Raw genomic sequence first — 13,245 nt, 5'->3', positions numbered from 1 at the left:
AATTATTCAGCTGCACTTTGGATTAAAAACATTCTATATCTACGTTTAAAAGATGATAATGTAGGACATTCTTTGATAATAGCAGGTAACTCATTCCAGGACTTAGCTCCAATATACCTAATTGTAGTCTTTGAAAATTTATATTGCAAAAAAGGTAAACATATGTTATTAGCACACCTTGTGTTATAACTATGGACTGCACTATTTTGAACAAATAAGTTATGGAAGGTTACAGGTAAAACGCCTTTAAAATATGAAAACATAAATATGGCCACTTGTAATTGCACTATTTGATCAATTTTTAAAACTTTCATTTTCTTGAATAATGTTGCAGTGTGCTCAAAAGGGCTTACGTCACAGACTATTCTTATTGCACGCTTTTGTAATAATAACACACGGTTTAATAAGTACAATGAAGTGTGACCCCATACTATTGCACAATAAGTTAAGTGGGGGGAAATCATTGTGTGATATATGGTTAAAAGAATCTTTGTAGGAAGTGCATATTTCAAATAACTCATAACACCTACAATTCTGCTTATTTTCATACAAACATCATTTATATGGTCTTTCCATGTTAAACCATCATCAATTATCACACCAAGAAATTTAATATTATTCACTTGTTTAATTTTAACATTACCTATATTTTGTAAAACATTTTCATCTATTACCTTATTCTTTGTTTTAAAAATCATATAACATGATTTTTCTATGTTTAACACCAGGCGATTTGCAACAAACCAAGAACATACTTTCTTCATTTCTGTGTTAACCATATGATTGACTTCATGAACATCCCGACCAGAGAAAAATAAGTTTGTGTCGTCTGCAAATAATATAGAAAACAAAGTAGGACTTACAAATTGCAGATCATTGACAAATAACAAAAAAAGGAGGGGACCCAGTACAGAGCCTTGTGGGACGCCTGTTTTTACATAACACAAATCTGATTTTATATCATTCACAATTGTATATTGTGAACGATCTGATAAATAACTCTTAAACCAATTCAGAGCACTCCCTCTTATTCCATAATATTCCAATTTAGTAATAAGTATACTATGATCTATACAATCAAATGCCTTTGTTAAATCTAAAAACCACCCAACCACAAACTCATGATTTTCAAATGCATTTGATATTTTTTCCATTGATTTGAGTAATGCCATATAGGTGGAATAACCATGTCGAAATCCAAACTGCTGATGATATAAAATATTATTGTTATCAATGAAGGATATCAATCTAGCATAGACTAATTTTTCAAACAATTTGGTGAAAATTGACAACAGCGATATAGGTCTATAGTTTTGTAATTGGTGCTTATCCCCCTTTTTAAAAACTGGAATTACCTTCGCAACTTTAAGCTTCCGAGGGAATATACCATTTTCCAAAGATGAATTGAATATTGCACATACAGGTTCCATTACAAAACAAATAGATTTCTTAAATACATTGACATGGATATCATCGTCACCAGGACTTTTGTTTATATTCAGATTACTTACAATGGTTAATATTTCGGCAGTTGTGATAGGTTTAAAAAACATGGATTGGCTTTGTGCAGGTAAGTATGAAAAGATTCAGATAAATCATATACGTCAGAAATAATATTGCTACCTATAGTGCAAAAATATTCATTAAAATGTTGTGCGACAGTCTCTTTATCATCAATAAGATGACCATTGATTTGTAATGAATCTATACAGTTACTCTGTCTTTGTTTATTCATGACATCATTTATGATAGACCATGTTTTCTTTAAGTTCCCACGCACGTTGTTAAATTTCCAATGATAATATTCACGTTTTCTCTTACGTATTTCCTTATTTACCATATTCCGATATTGTTTGAATTTCTGTTCATTATTAACACTACGATTCTTAAGATACTTACGATACAATAAATACTTCTTTTTACACATTTTCCGCAGTGTACTATTAAACCATGGTTTATCCTTCTTTTTCAATCTGTGTACACACTTCTGCAATGGAAAACACTCATTATAAAATAAGAGATACTTGGCAAGAAAGGCTTCAAATTGTTCATCCACACCATTTCTGTTTACAACGTGTTCCCAGTTACAAGTTCGAAGCATATTACAAAAATACTGTATGGAGGAGTCATCAAAGACACGTTGAAATCTGTTGTGATCTGTATTACTCTTACGACAGCATCTTATAACAGCAAATATCGGTAAATGGTCACTTATATCACATGTGAATATCCCTGAGACAACAATATTCTCTAACTTATTAATAAAAATATTATCGAGGAGTGAAGATGACTGTGTTGTTATTCTAGTGGGTTTTGAGATTACCGGAGAAAGTGAATATGACGAAAACATATCAATAAAGGAATCAGAAAACGACATAGATGAAAGTAAATTAATGTTGAAATCACCAGCCACACAGCAGTTTTTCTTTTCCCTCATAATCTTATGAAAAGGCAATTCTAGGGCATTCAGAAACTGGGAAATAGATGCAGCAGGTGGCCTATATACAACCATTACAATAATATTTTCATTATGACAGCATATCTCAATACAAACTGTTTCAATGTTTTCATCAAATAATTCCAAATCTTGTCTTCGTTTAAATTTTAATTCACCACATATGTAAAAACCCACTCCTCCACCACGTTTATCATTACGTCTATTATCTATAAATACATAATTTGGTAGTAGGCAAGATGAGTATTCTTGTGGCTTAAGCCAAGTTTCTGATACAGCAATGAGTGAAAACCTATGTCTAAAAGTTTGTAAAAAAGTGTCCATATAATTAAAATTCTTCTTTATACTTCTACAATTAAAATGACATATCGATAAATAATTAGTCGTATCTAAATCATCCACAAGATTATCAAAGTCCATTGGAAGATAATAACTACAATAATGTTCAAAATATCCACCTTGAATATGCTGGTTGAAGTTACCATAACAGTTTGGGCATTGCACATTGCTATTATCCAGATTAGAATCAATTTGCCGATGACAAATAACACATTCATGTACAGACTTAAAAGACATTAAAACAATAACAAATCTAATATGTTAAAATAAAAGAAGCTAAAAAATATAAAAAAGCACAGGGTTTAAACAAAGGGTAATACAAAAGATGATGCCTGGAGAAATAGTACATATCATATTGCAGCTGTAATACTATAAAATCCGGTGTGGTGACAGTATATAATCATATGTAAATTTACAATTAAAAGAATTCTACCTGTAAAAGCTCAGCTGAGTTACATTCTATCCAGATCGCTCTTGTTGTGGATTTGCCTTCGCATCGTCCTTCCTCCAGATGTTTTGACAGAGACCAGGATTCTTCCGTCTACTGACCACGCAGAGAGAATGTGGCTGTCTCTTTTTTGGCTGGCAAGAAAGGCATCTTGAAGGAGCTTCCTGTTGATGTCTGTGAGGTCCTCACAGATGCTCACACCGGTACCCTTAAGTTTTCTGCGATTCCTCAGCAGCTGTTGACGATGCTTGTATGATGTCAGCTTCACGATGATTGCCCTTGGTCTGGCTGTTCCACGGCGTGTTGGTTGGGCGTCTCGATCGCGATAGATACGGTGACTGCGGTCAATATCTTCAGGTTTCAGGTCGACGTCGAGTTGTTGCTTGGCAATGCGGCATACAACGGTGTCTGTGCTCTCGTCGCTGGATTCGGGGACTCCAAAGAATCTCACACAGTTTCTACGGGAATACTGCTCCTGTTGGTTGAGCTGGGATTGGAGATTCCTGATCAGCTGTTGGTCTTTCTCTGCATCAGATTTCAGCTTGGCAGTTTCCTGCTGAACAGCTTTGACCTTTTGCTCAAGATCAAGGATCAGCCCATCTTGTTTCTCCACTCTTTCAAAGAGGTGCTGGAATTTGGTTTCCATCACCTGTGCAACTGCCTCCTTGATAGCTGTCAACACGTCTTCATCCTTCAGCGCATCTTTAATAAGGTTCTTTGTTGATCTGGTAGTTGACATGCTGTTCAGGGTTGATCTATTCAGAGAACAATAATGTCCTGCACAGCTGGATTGTTCGCTCGGGAATTTGGTGGAATGACTTGAGTATTGTATGCAGTAGTCGGTAGTATAAGGTAGTGTACCTTGGCAAGACGGAGACTATTGCAGCTTGAACTACAGTATGTGGGACTACACAAGATTGCTGAGTGAAACTGGCGATATCAGCGAGCAGGTCTTGGCAAGATATTAGCAGTTGCAGGATAAAATATATTCTATAAAAACACCACAGTGGGTTCTCCAGGCACCAACAGATGTCGTGTCATCAAATCATGGTACTGACAGTCTTCCAATCAAGATGAAATTAGTCCATAAAGTAGAGATCCTTTGCTGTACATACATATCACTCATTCCTGAAAGTTTGTTATCGTTGTACTCATGTGACATCACAAGCTATAGTAGTCTTCTCATCCAGCCGTGACTGAGTAAAAACTTCAAAAATTCATAACTTTTGAACGGATTGTCCAATTTTCCTCAAACTCTCATTGATGTGCTCTGCTAATATTGTTGCATTCATTCAACCCACATGTCTATGAAGGTGAACTTGTCCTTAAAATCTTTACCAAGCCGTGCTTGCTGTGTGATGAATGGGACAAAAAACATGATGTAAACCACCAGAGTAACAACAATAAAGGGATTATTACATTAATTTGAAATTGAGCATGCTTTATCGAAACATTCTGTTCATGTTTTATGTTAATTTTCAAGGTAGTAGCATCATTCTTTCTAAAGTTATTTGAGTTTAAAGTGAAGAGTGTTTACAGGGCTTTTAAGAAATGAAAAGGGGACTCTGAAGACACACCTAATCACACTATTCTCAAACAAAGTGTTCGAGATAAACTGCTAAAAAAAACACTTTCCTGTTCATTTTTTTATCCCAAATTTTAGTTCAGTGTAGAAGAATACTTGCTCTTCAGAAAATATGAAACAGTCAAGATTGACTAGGTTGACCCGTTTCACCTATTTTCAGTCCTCACACAAAATCAGTGCGTGGGATTTTTTTTTTTTTTTTGTTCGTTTTGTGATGCACGGTGACAAATGCTGAGTCTGGTTACTCCTTTCTCAGATGCAACCGAACAGACAACTCTAGTTGGGGTGGGATTATGGTGTACTGCAGTGATGCCTTCACTGCCACAAGAATGCCTCAATATGAAAGCCTGTACCATGAATTAATCTGCCTGAAGATTAATCTACCTGTCCGCATGGCATTCATGTTCCGTTTGTATAGACCACCCTCTGCTGACGATAGCATCTATGATGTCATCTCAGACCACATCGACACTATCCAAGAGCTCCACCCTAGATCTGAAATCATTGTTCTGGGTGACCTCAATGTTCCACCATGAAGAGTGGCTGGGAAGCATGAAAACGGATGCGCAATGGGAATCTGCATTCGACTTTGCCACACTCAACAATTTCCATCAACTTGTAGATGACCCCACCAGAATTGGAAGGGATGGATGCTTCTTAACTACTTCCCCTGACAACCACATTCCATCCATAACCACTGTGTGGTTATGGACGTAGCTAACTACAGACTTCCAACAACAAGCAGACCTGCCAAGCGCAAAATCTGGCTGTACGACAAAGCTGACTGGGATGGTATGCGCTCTTTTCTATCTGAAGCTGATTGGTCCTCCCTTTCTGATGCTGCCTGGAACAGTGTGAAAGACAACATTGGTGATGCCATGGACCTTTTCGTACCATCCAAAACAACCAAACACAAGTATAGTCGGGTAAAACCATGGTTCAATGGTAGATGTCATGATGCTGTCAAAACCAAACAGAAAGCATACAAACGGTGACAAAAAAAAAAAACCCGCACAAGTGAACTTTGGATCCTATACATCAGATCCAAATCTGAATTCCAACGCACCATACGCAGAGCTCGTATTCAGTTCTTGCAGCACCTGGGCCAGGAACTCAAGTATGCCAACACGATAAACAACGGTGGAAACTGGTGAAATCCGTAACTGATAGCAAAAACAAAAAAAAAAATCTGTTCCTCCATTGAAAAGTGATAATGGACAGATCTTCAATGAGGCTGAAGACAAAGCCGAGCTCCTGAACAACACCTTCGCTGCAAATGCTCATCTTGACGACAAAGGCAAAGTCCCTCTCAATCTGAACTTAAGAATTGATGAAGACATCTCTATCATCTGATTCGGGCCTAACGTTGTCCTCAAGAAACTCCGTAATCTTGACATATGTAAGGTGACTGGCCCAGATTGCGTCTTAGTCCCGGTACTTCAAACTGTACGCCAGAGCTTGCAGCTGTTCTTTCAAAGCCCTTCAAATATCCTTGAACAGCAAATTAATGCCTTCAGAGTGGAAAATTGCTCATGTTGTAGCAGTGCCCAAGAAAGGGAACAAACAAGATCCATCTAACTACATGCCTATATCCCTTCTTTCTATCATCTCGAAAGTAATGGAGGGCATAATTGGCGACCAAATTCGGAAACATCTAGAAAGACACCAACCTCTGAGCGATGCGCAATATGGGTTCCGGGAGAACAGATCCACTATTGACATGATTTCATATCACCTAATGGTGGAACGAGTCATTTGATTCTCAACAGGAAGTCAGGATCAAAACCCTTGACATCAAGAAAGCCTTTGACTGTTTTTGGCACCGTGCTCTTTTAACCAAATTGTCATCCTTTGGCATTCATGGAGATATATGGATGGATTTCATCATTCCTGGCCAATATAGGCAATAAGCTGTTGGTTAAGATGGCTACACATCAACATCCAAGGCCCTATTCGCTGGTGTGCCGCAGGGAAGTGTGCTGGGTCCCCTGCACCTCCTTATGTAGGCCTACATTGACGACTTGACTTCCCTATTGGAAAATTATACAATGATGATCTTCACCTCTTTGCTGATGACCCAACGCTACACATTGTTATTTAAATAAAACAACAACAACAACAAAACTCGTGACAGAACCATCTGTGCTGAGAGCCTCCAGCGTGACTTTTTGACTATTTAAAAATGGGAAAGAGATTGGTGCGTCACCTTCAATGCAAGGAAGACAGAAGAAATGATCATCAGCAGGGAGCGAAACCAGGACCACCCTCCACTCTCCTTCATGAATTCTGCCGTAAACCCAACCAGACGTACCACCCTCCTTGGTGTTATCATTACCAACACTTTGACTTGGACTTCTTATGTCACCTGCCTTGCCATAAAGGTTGCAAAGAGGCTGTACATTCTTAACCGTTCAAGTGATCTCCTTTCATTCAAGGCAAGAGTCACGATCTACAAAGCATACATTAGGCCCTTAAGGGAGTACGTATGTCCGATATGGACTGGAGCTGGTTCCACTGCACTTGAGCAACTGGACAGGCTACAGAGAAAAGCCCTTCTCCTCCTAAGAATTGATGACCCTATCAAAGTTGGAATTTATCCACTGGAGCATCGGAGATGTGTCATCTCTTTGTACCTTCTACCGCCAGTTCTTCCTGAAACAGTCCCTTGAGCTGTCTGGAATTCTCCCCCCATTGGCCTCGATTGACACGCTCTTCTGCAACTCAACACTGCTCACCCCTACAGAGTTATTGTACCAAAGTCGTACACGCATCTCCATCATTCTTCCTACATAACAAGGACGACTCGGCTGCGGAACTCACTTCCCACCAACATTACTACCTTTCGCTCCAAACTTGAACAGGTTTAAGAATTGAGTTAACTCGTATATAATTAGTTTGTTGTAAAAAGAATATTATATATGTGACCCTGCACCACAAAACAAACAAAAAGTCGCCAGACATGAAATTTTAGTTAAGGGCATATTCTGAAAGAGCAGACTTTAAGCTTTAAAAATAATGATGTATAACTCAAATCAAATGAATTTTCATAACCTATCTACATATTGGAAACCAAGCACACACTCAGAAAAAGTGTGAACTGAGAAAAGAGGCTCTGAAGTACAGTGTCTATTCAAGCGCTTAATCTTTACCAAACCGCGCTGGCTGTGCGATGAATGGGACAAAAAAAAAACAAAAAAAAAAAAACAAAAAAAAAAAAAACAGGATGTAAACCACTGGAGTAGCAACAATGAAATGATTATCAGATCAAACTGAAATTGAGCATGCCTTATTAACACACTCTGTCCTTGCCTGGCGACAATTTGTGCTGCTTGTGCAGTTCCCAATTTTTGACCTCGATGGCGACAATTTGTGCTGGCAAAATCCAAAGTAGCTGCACAAATTGTCGTCGGCAATGCACTATGAATGGTGTGGTTGGGGTGGTTGCTCCGGTGTTATGCTTGGGTGGGGTGGGTATGACTGGCAAGTTATGCGTATGTGTGTGTGGGGGGGGGGGGGCTGCGTGGTATGTGTTGTGTGTGATTTGTAGGGGCGTATTATGTTACTTGTGTATGCGTTTGCGCATATCTATGTGTGTGTGTGTGTGTGTGTGTGTGTGTGTGTTTGGAGTATAAAAATACAATATGTGGAAACTGTGTGCATGTGTGGTGGTTGTATAGTGGTAGTGGTTTGTTTGTCTGACAAGTGTGTGTATTCGTGTGCCTTTGTGCGTACGTGTGTCTGTTTGTCATTGTGTTTTGATGTTTGTGCCAACGAACTTTTTGGGCAGCAGCAGGCTGCTACTGTGGCAATGAAAATGCCTCCAACTAGTCCATGGGCCACGACCCGAAAAATGGGTTATTGGTACCACCTGAGGTGGCAAAACCTTTTTGTTGTCATTTTGTTTGTCGGGCAAAGATATGCTTATCAAGCTATGATAGCATTTCCAAATGAGTAGCTTAGTCATAATAAATGAATTTTTAACCAATTTGGTCTCGTTTTTATATCCCTATACTTCTGAATCGAAACTAACCGCTATACAAAGAAGAGCACGTATGTCCACAGGTGTTCTGTTGTTATCGCGGTGCGCTTAGTCTTTATTCAAGGCAGCGAAGGGAATATCCAAAGGGTTATTATGTCCACAACTGTCACGCGGTGCGCTTAGTCTTTATCTAGACCAATGTACCGTTATCATATCTAAAGTTCCTAATAAAAGGGATTATCTTTACTGTTTTTATACTAACCTCTCAACAAATACATCAGTTTTAAACAAAAATCACTCTGTTCATTTACAATATTATTCATTATAATGTATTGTAGTGTACCGGTACATTGTTTTTGCATTATCTTTTATTGTTGGATGGAAATAAAGCGACATTGGCGTGGTGTTAGCGTTTTCACCGTAGCGGTTTCACCGGAAAATGATAAATAATTGAAAAATACGGTAAAATTCACGAGGAATGACTTTTTTTTTAGATAAAAGGATATACACTGTATCATAAGCTTTGGATATTCCCTTCGCCGTCTTGAATAAAGATTGAGCGCTGTGGACATCATAACCTTTGGATATTCCCTTCGCTGCCTTGAAGAAAGACGAAGCGCACCGCGTTTACAACAGAACACCTGTGAACATACAGACGACAGTGCTCTCCTTTGTATAGCGGTTAGTTTCAATTCAGAAGTATAGGGATATAACAAAGAGACCAAATTGGTTAAAAATGCATTCATTATGACTAAGCTACTCATTTGGAAATGCTATCATAGCTTGATAAGTATATCTATGCCCGACAAACAAAATGACACCAAAAAGGTTTTGCCACCTCAGGTGGTACCAATATCTGGCCTGGCCCATGGACTAAACGTGTATAAGCACGTGTTTATAGAGTTCACAGTCAATTTCAGCGGTGAAGCGGGCTAGGAGCGAGAGACCGAGAGAAAAGGCATACGAGGGAGGTACCCTCCCTAAATGTTATCCGTCTTTGTTCATTTTTTTGTCTTCACTACATTCATATTCTTCCATCAGTCTTAATATCAGCTTCCATATCACTATTCTTTGTCCCAGAATAAGTTTGGCATGCTTTATGCATGAGCGAATAATTTCGACGCGCAGTAATTAATTTCTCAATTGTTAGTTGATTTTAGCACAAACGAACTGCCATATGCACACCCCAAATACATACGTATTTATAAACAAACACCAACAAACACTCAAACAAATCCTCATAACGCATATAAACCATCTCAACACACATTCTTCCATAATATGCAATAACACACACACACACACACACACACACACACACACACACACACACAAGCACCGAACGGACACTCAATTATCATGTGCGGGCGCACGTACACACTACCTTGAAACCTCACCGTGACTTTTTACATGGCTTGTTTGCATGGATGTAGCCATGTAAGTTATGTGTTGGTGTTTCAATGACTATGTAAAGAATGATGCTACCCCCCCCCCCCCACCCCCCAAAAAAAAAAAAAAAAAAAAATGTGCTTCGAGGGCGGGCGACAATTTGTGCAGTCAGCCCTCAGCACAAATTGTCGCCAGACGACAATTTGTGCTGGGGCGACAATTTGTGCCGTCAGCTCCATGCACAATTTATCGCCTTCAAGTTCAAGTTCAAGTTGATTTATTTCACTTCCAACAAACAAATAATAAGAAATACAAAGAAAAGCTCATATACACAGACGTCATGAAATCAGTACCACAATGCGATGAACAGAATAACATTGTAAAAGAGATACAGGTAAATTATCAACAAAAATAACTGTTACGTCACTGTGGTAAATACATAAACAATATTGATGGAAATGGAGGGGACTGCTAAAAAGCAGAGCTTGTAGAATGCAGTCCCCTCATAGAGAAAAAAATATAATTGTAAAAAACAACAACAAACAACAAATTTCCCTAGGCGGTAGCAAAAAAAAAAAGACAGACAGAGTAATACACACATACATGCACACATACGGACGCACATTAACAAACACATGGCGGCTCTCTTGTAAGGAAAAATTGATGAGAGGATAGAAAGATATAGTAGTGAAGAAGGTAGTAAGTCCGAGGTGGACAAGGGGGGGGGGGGGGGGGGGGGGTGAGAGAAGAGGGAAATGGTGGGTCATAACCAGGGCACTGGAGGCACAGAAGCACGGGCTCGCTGATGAAGAAAGAGTAGTGAGAATAACGAAGCAACAATAACTTTGAAAAACAAAGGTAAAAAAAGAAGAATGAGTTATTATGCTGCGTACGAAGTTTTTAGATGATTCTTTAACTTCAAAGAAAATGTATAAAAACTCAAAGCTTCTTTTATATTATTATCCAGAGAATTCCAGAATTTTGGTCCAAAAAGGGAGAATAAAGATTTTGCAAAAACCGTCCTAGTCAAAGGCAAATGATATTCATGGGATTGACGGGTTGGATATGCATGAACAGTTTCATTCTTTAAAAACATGGAATCAAAGACAAGGGGGAGAGAATGGTTGGTGAGTTTATACATAAATTGTCCTAATTGCAAACGATAAAGATCATAAATTTTCAAAATATTATTTTCGTGGAATAAATTATTATTATGACTTCTCCACGATTCGTGACAAATGATAAGAAGAGCTTTTTTCTGTAATAATAATATTCTTTCTGTATAAGTAGAAAAAGTGTTTCCCCATGCGAGTATCTCATAACTTAAGTAAGGTAGTATCAAAGTAGAATATAACATAAAAAGTACATTTTCGGAAGATAAAATTTAACTTTGTTTATAACACCTATATTCCTTGAAATAACACGACATACAGAATCAATATGCGAACCCCAGGTAAGTTTATTGTCCATGATCAAACCTATGAATTTGATGGAGGAAACTTCTTCTATGACCGTGTCTTCCAGGAAAATATTTCTCGGTAAATTTTCCAGCGAATTACTGAACAACGTACATTTGGTTTTCTGCAAATTTATTGATAATTTGTTGTTGTCGCCTTTTTCAGGGAGTAACAATTTGTGTCGCAAAAGTCCCTTTTCAATTCTTAAAAATCCTTTACACACTCCTCCCTTTCAACTCTAATAAATTGTTAATGGATGCTGCTACTGATTTGAAAGTAGCTTTAAGTGATAGATAGAATAATAAATGTTAAAAGAGTGTGATCCTGTTTTTGTTTTTGTTTTTGTCCCATTCATTGCACAGCTAACACTATTTGGCAAGACCCTATACTTTAGAGCCTCTATTCTCAGTAAACACTTTTCCACAAAATGTACGTGTGTGTGTGTGTGTGTGTGTGTGTGTGTTTTGTTATTAAGATGGGTTTAAAAAAGTCCATTTAATTGTGTTGTACATCATTTCAAAACTTGAAATATCCAGTCTCATAATAAATATGTCCTGAACTAATAATTAATGTTTGTAGACGTTTTGTTGGTTTTGTGGTGCGGGGTCACACACACACACACACACACACACACACACACACATACATGTATATAATTAATAATCCACGTGGCATTATGTAACGTCCCTTGTCGCCATTTGTAACGACTGTACTACTCTCCAAATGTGACAAAAGTGCATGGTATCTGTGTATATACAGAAGGTAAGCTTTGTAAAACGGCACCTTGACGCCAAATAGTAGTTCATAATCTACACGCTTTGTCTGTTGCCCTCGCAGACCATGGCAACATGAATTTTGTATAGGAAACCCATCTCATAAATTGAGTCTCCCAGGTTTCTGGAAAATAAAAAACCATATTGATGCGATCGAGCCGAGAATAATGATTATAAAGAGTCGGGCTCAATCCGATATTACTTTAGTAGCCTTTCTATTCTCTTTCATTCAACAATAATTGTTGAAGTGGACATTTTTTTTTCTACAAGATTCCAAAGACATTAGTTTGTTGATTGGGAATAGCTTATAGGAATTTTTCCAGTCGCTGTAAGCTTGCTTGCCCATTCATGCGAGGTAACTATTGGAAGTCATTGAGTTTCGCCTATAAGGATCTGCCGGAAAGAAGTAAGCAACTTCATCTCATTGAATTTACTCTCTCCATTCGTAAAGGTTTGAATATCCAGAACAACATCCATTACTACACTTAACACAGTATGTAATGGAGTAGAAATGATATGATTTGAATCAATTTGATGTACTTTTTTCGTAGTATATCAACATCCACATAGAAAAGTTCATGAAAGGTAGCATTATTACATACTTGGCCAGCAAACCACAAGTTGTGCATGCTGACGTTTTAACCACAAAACTGGTATGTTGCCCCCTGCCTAAAAACAAACAAGCAAACAAACTCAAAAACAAAAACGAAAACAAAATGAAATATAAAAAGCTTCTAAAAACTTGCTGGTCTATTGAAATCGGAAAAGAAAAAAAATGATAATAATAATCTAAGCTTCCATGTCATGCAGAAGAAAAAAA

The sequence above is a fragment of the Diadema antillarum genome, unplaced genomic scaffold (genome assembly GCF_040938485.1).
Source record: "Diadema antillarum isolate AM-2024a unplaced genomic scaffold, OU_Dant_1.0 scf00000174, whole genome shotgun sequence".
Classification (NCBI taxonomy): domain Eukaryota; kingdom Metazoa; phylum Echinodermata; class Echinoidea; order Diadematoida; family Diadematidae; genus Diadema; species Diadema antillarum.
The sequence above is the reverse complement of the archived record's forward strand: the minus strand, read 5'-3'. Positions refer to the sequence as shown.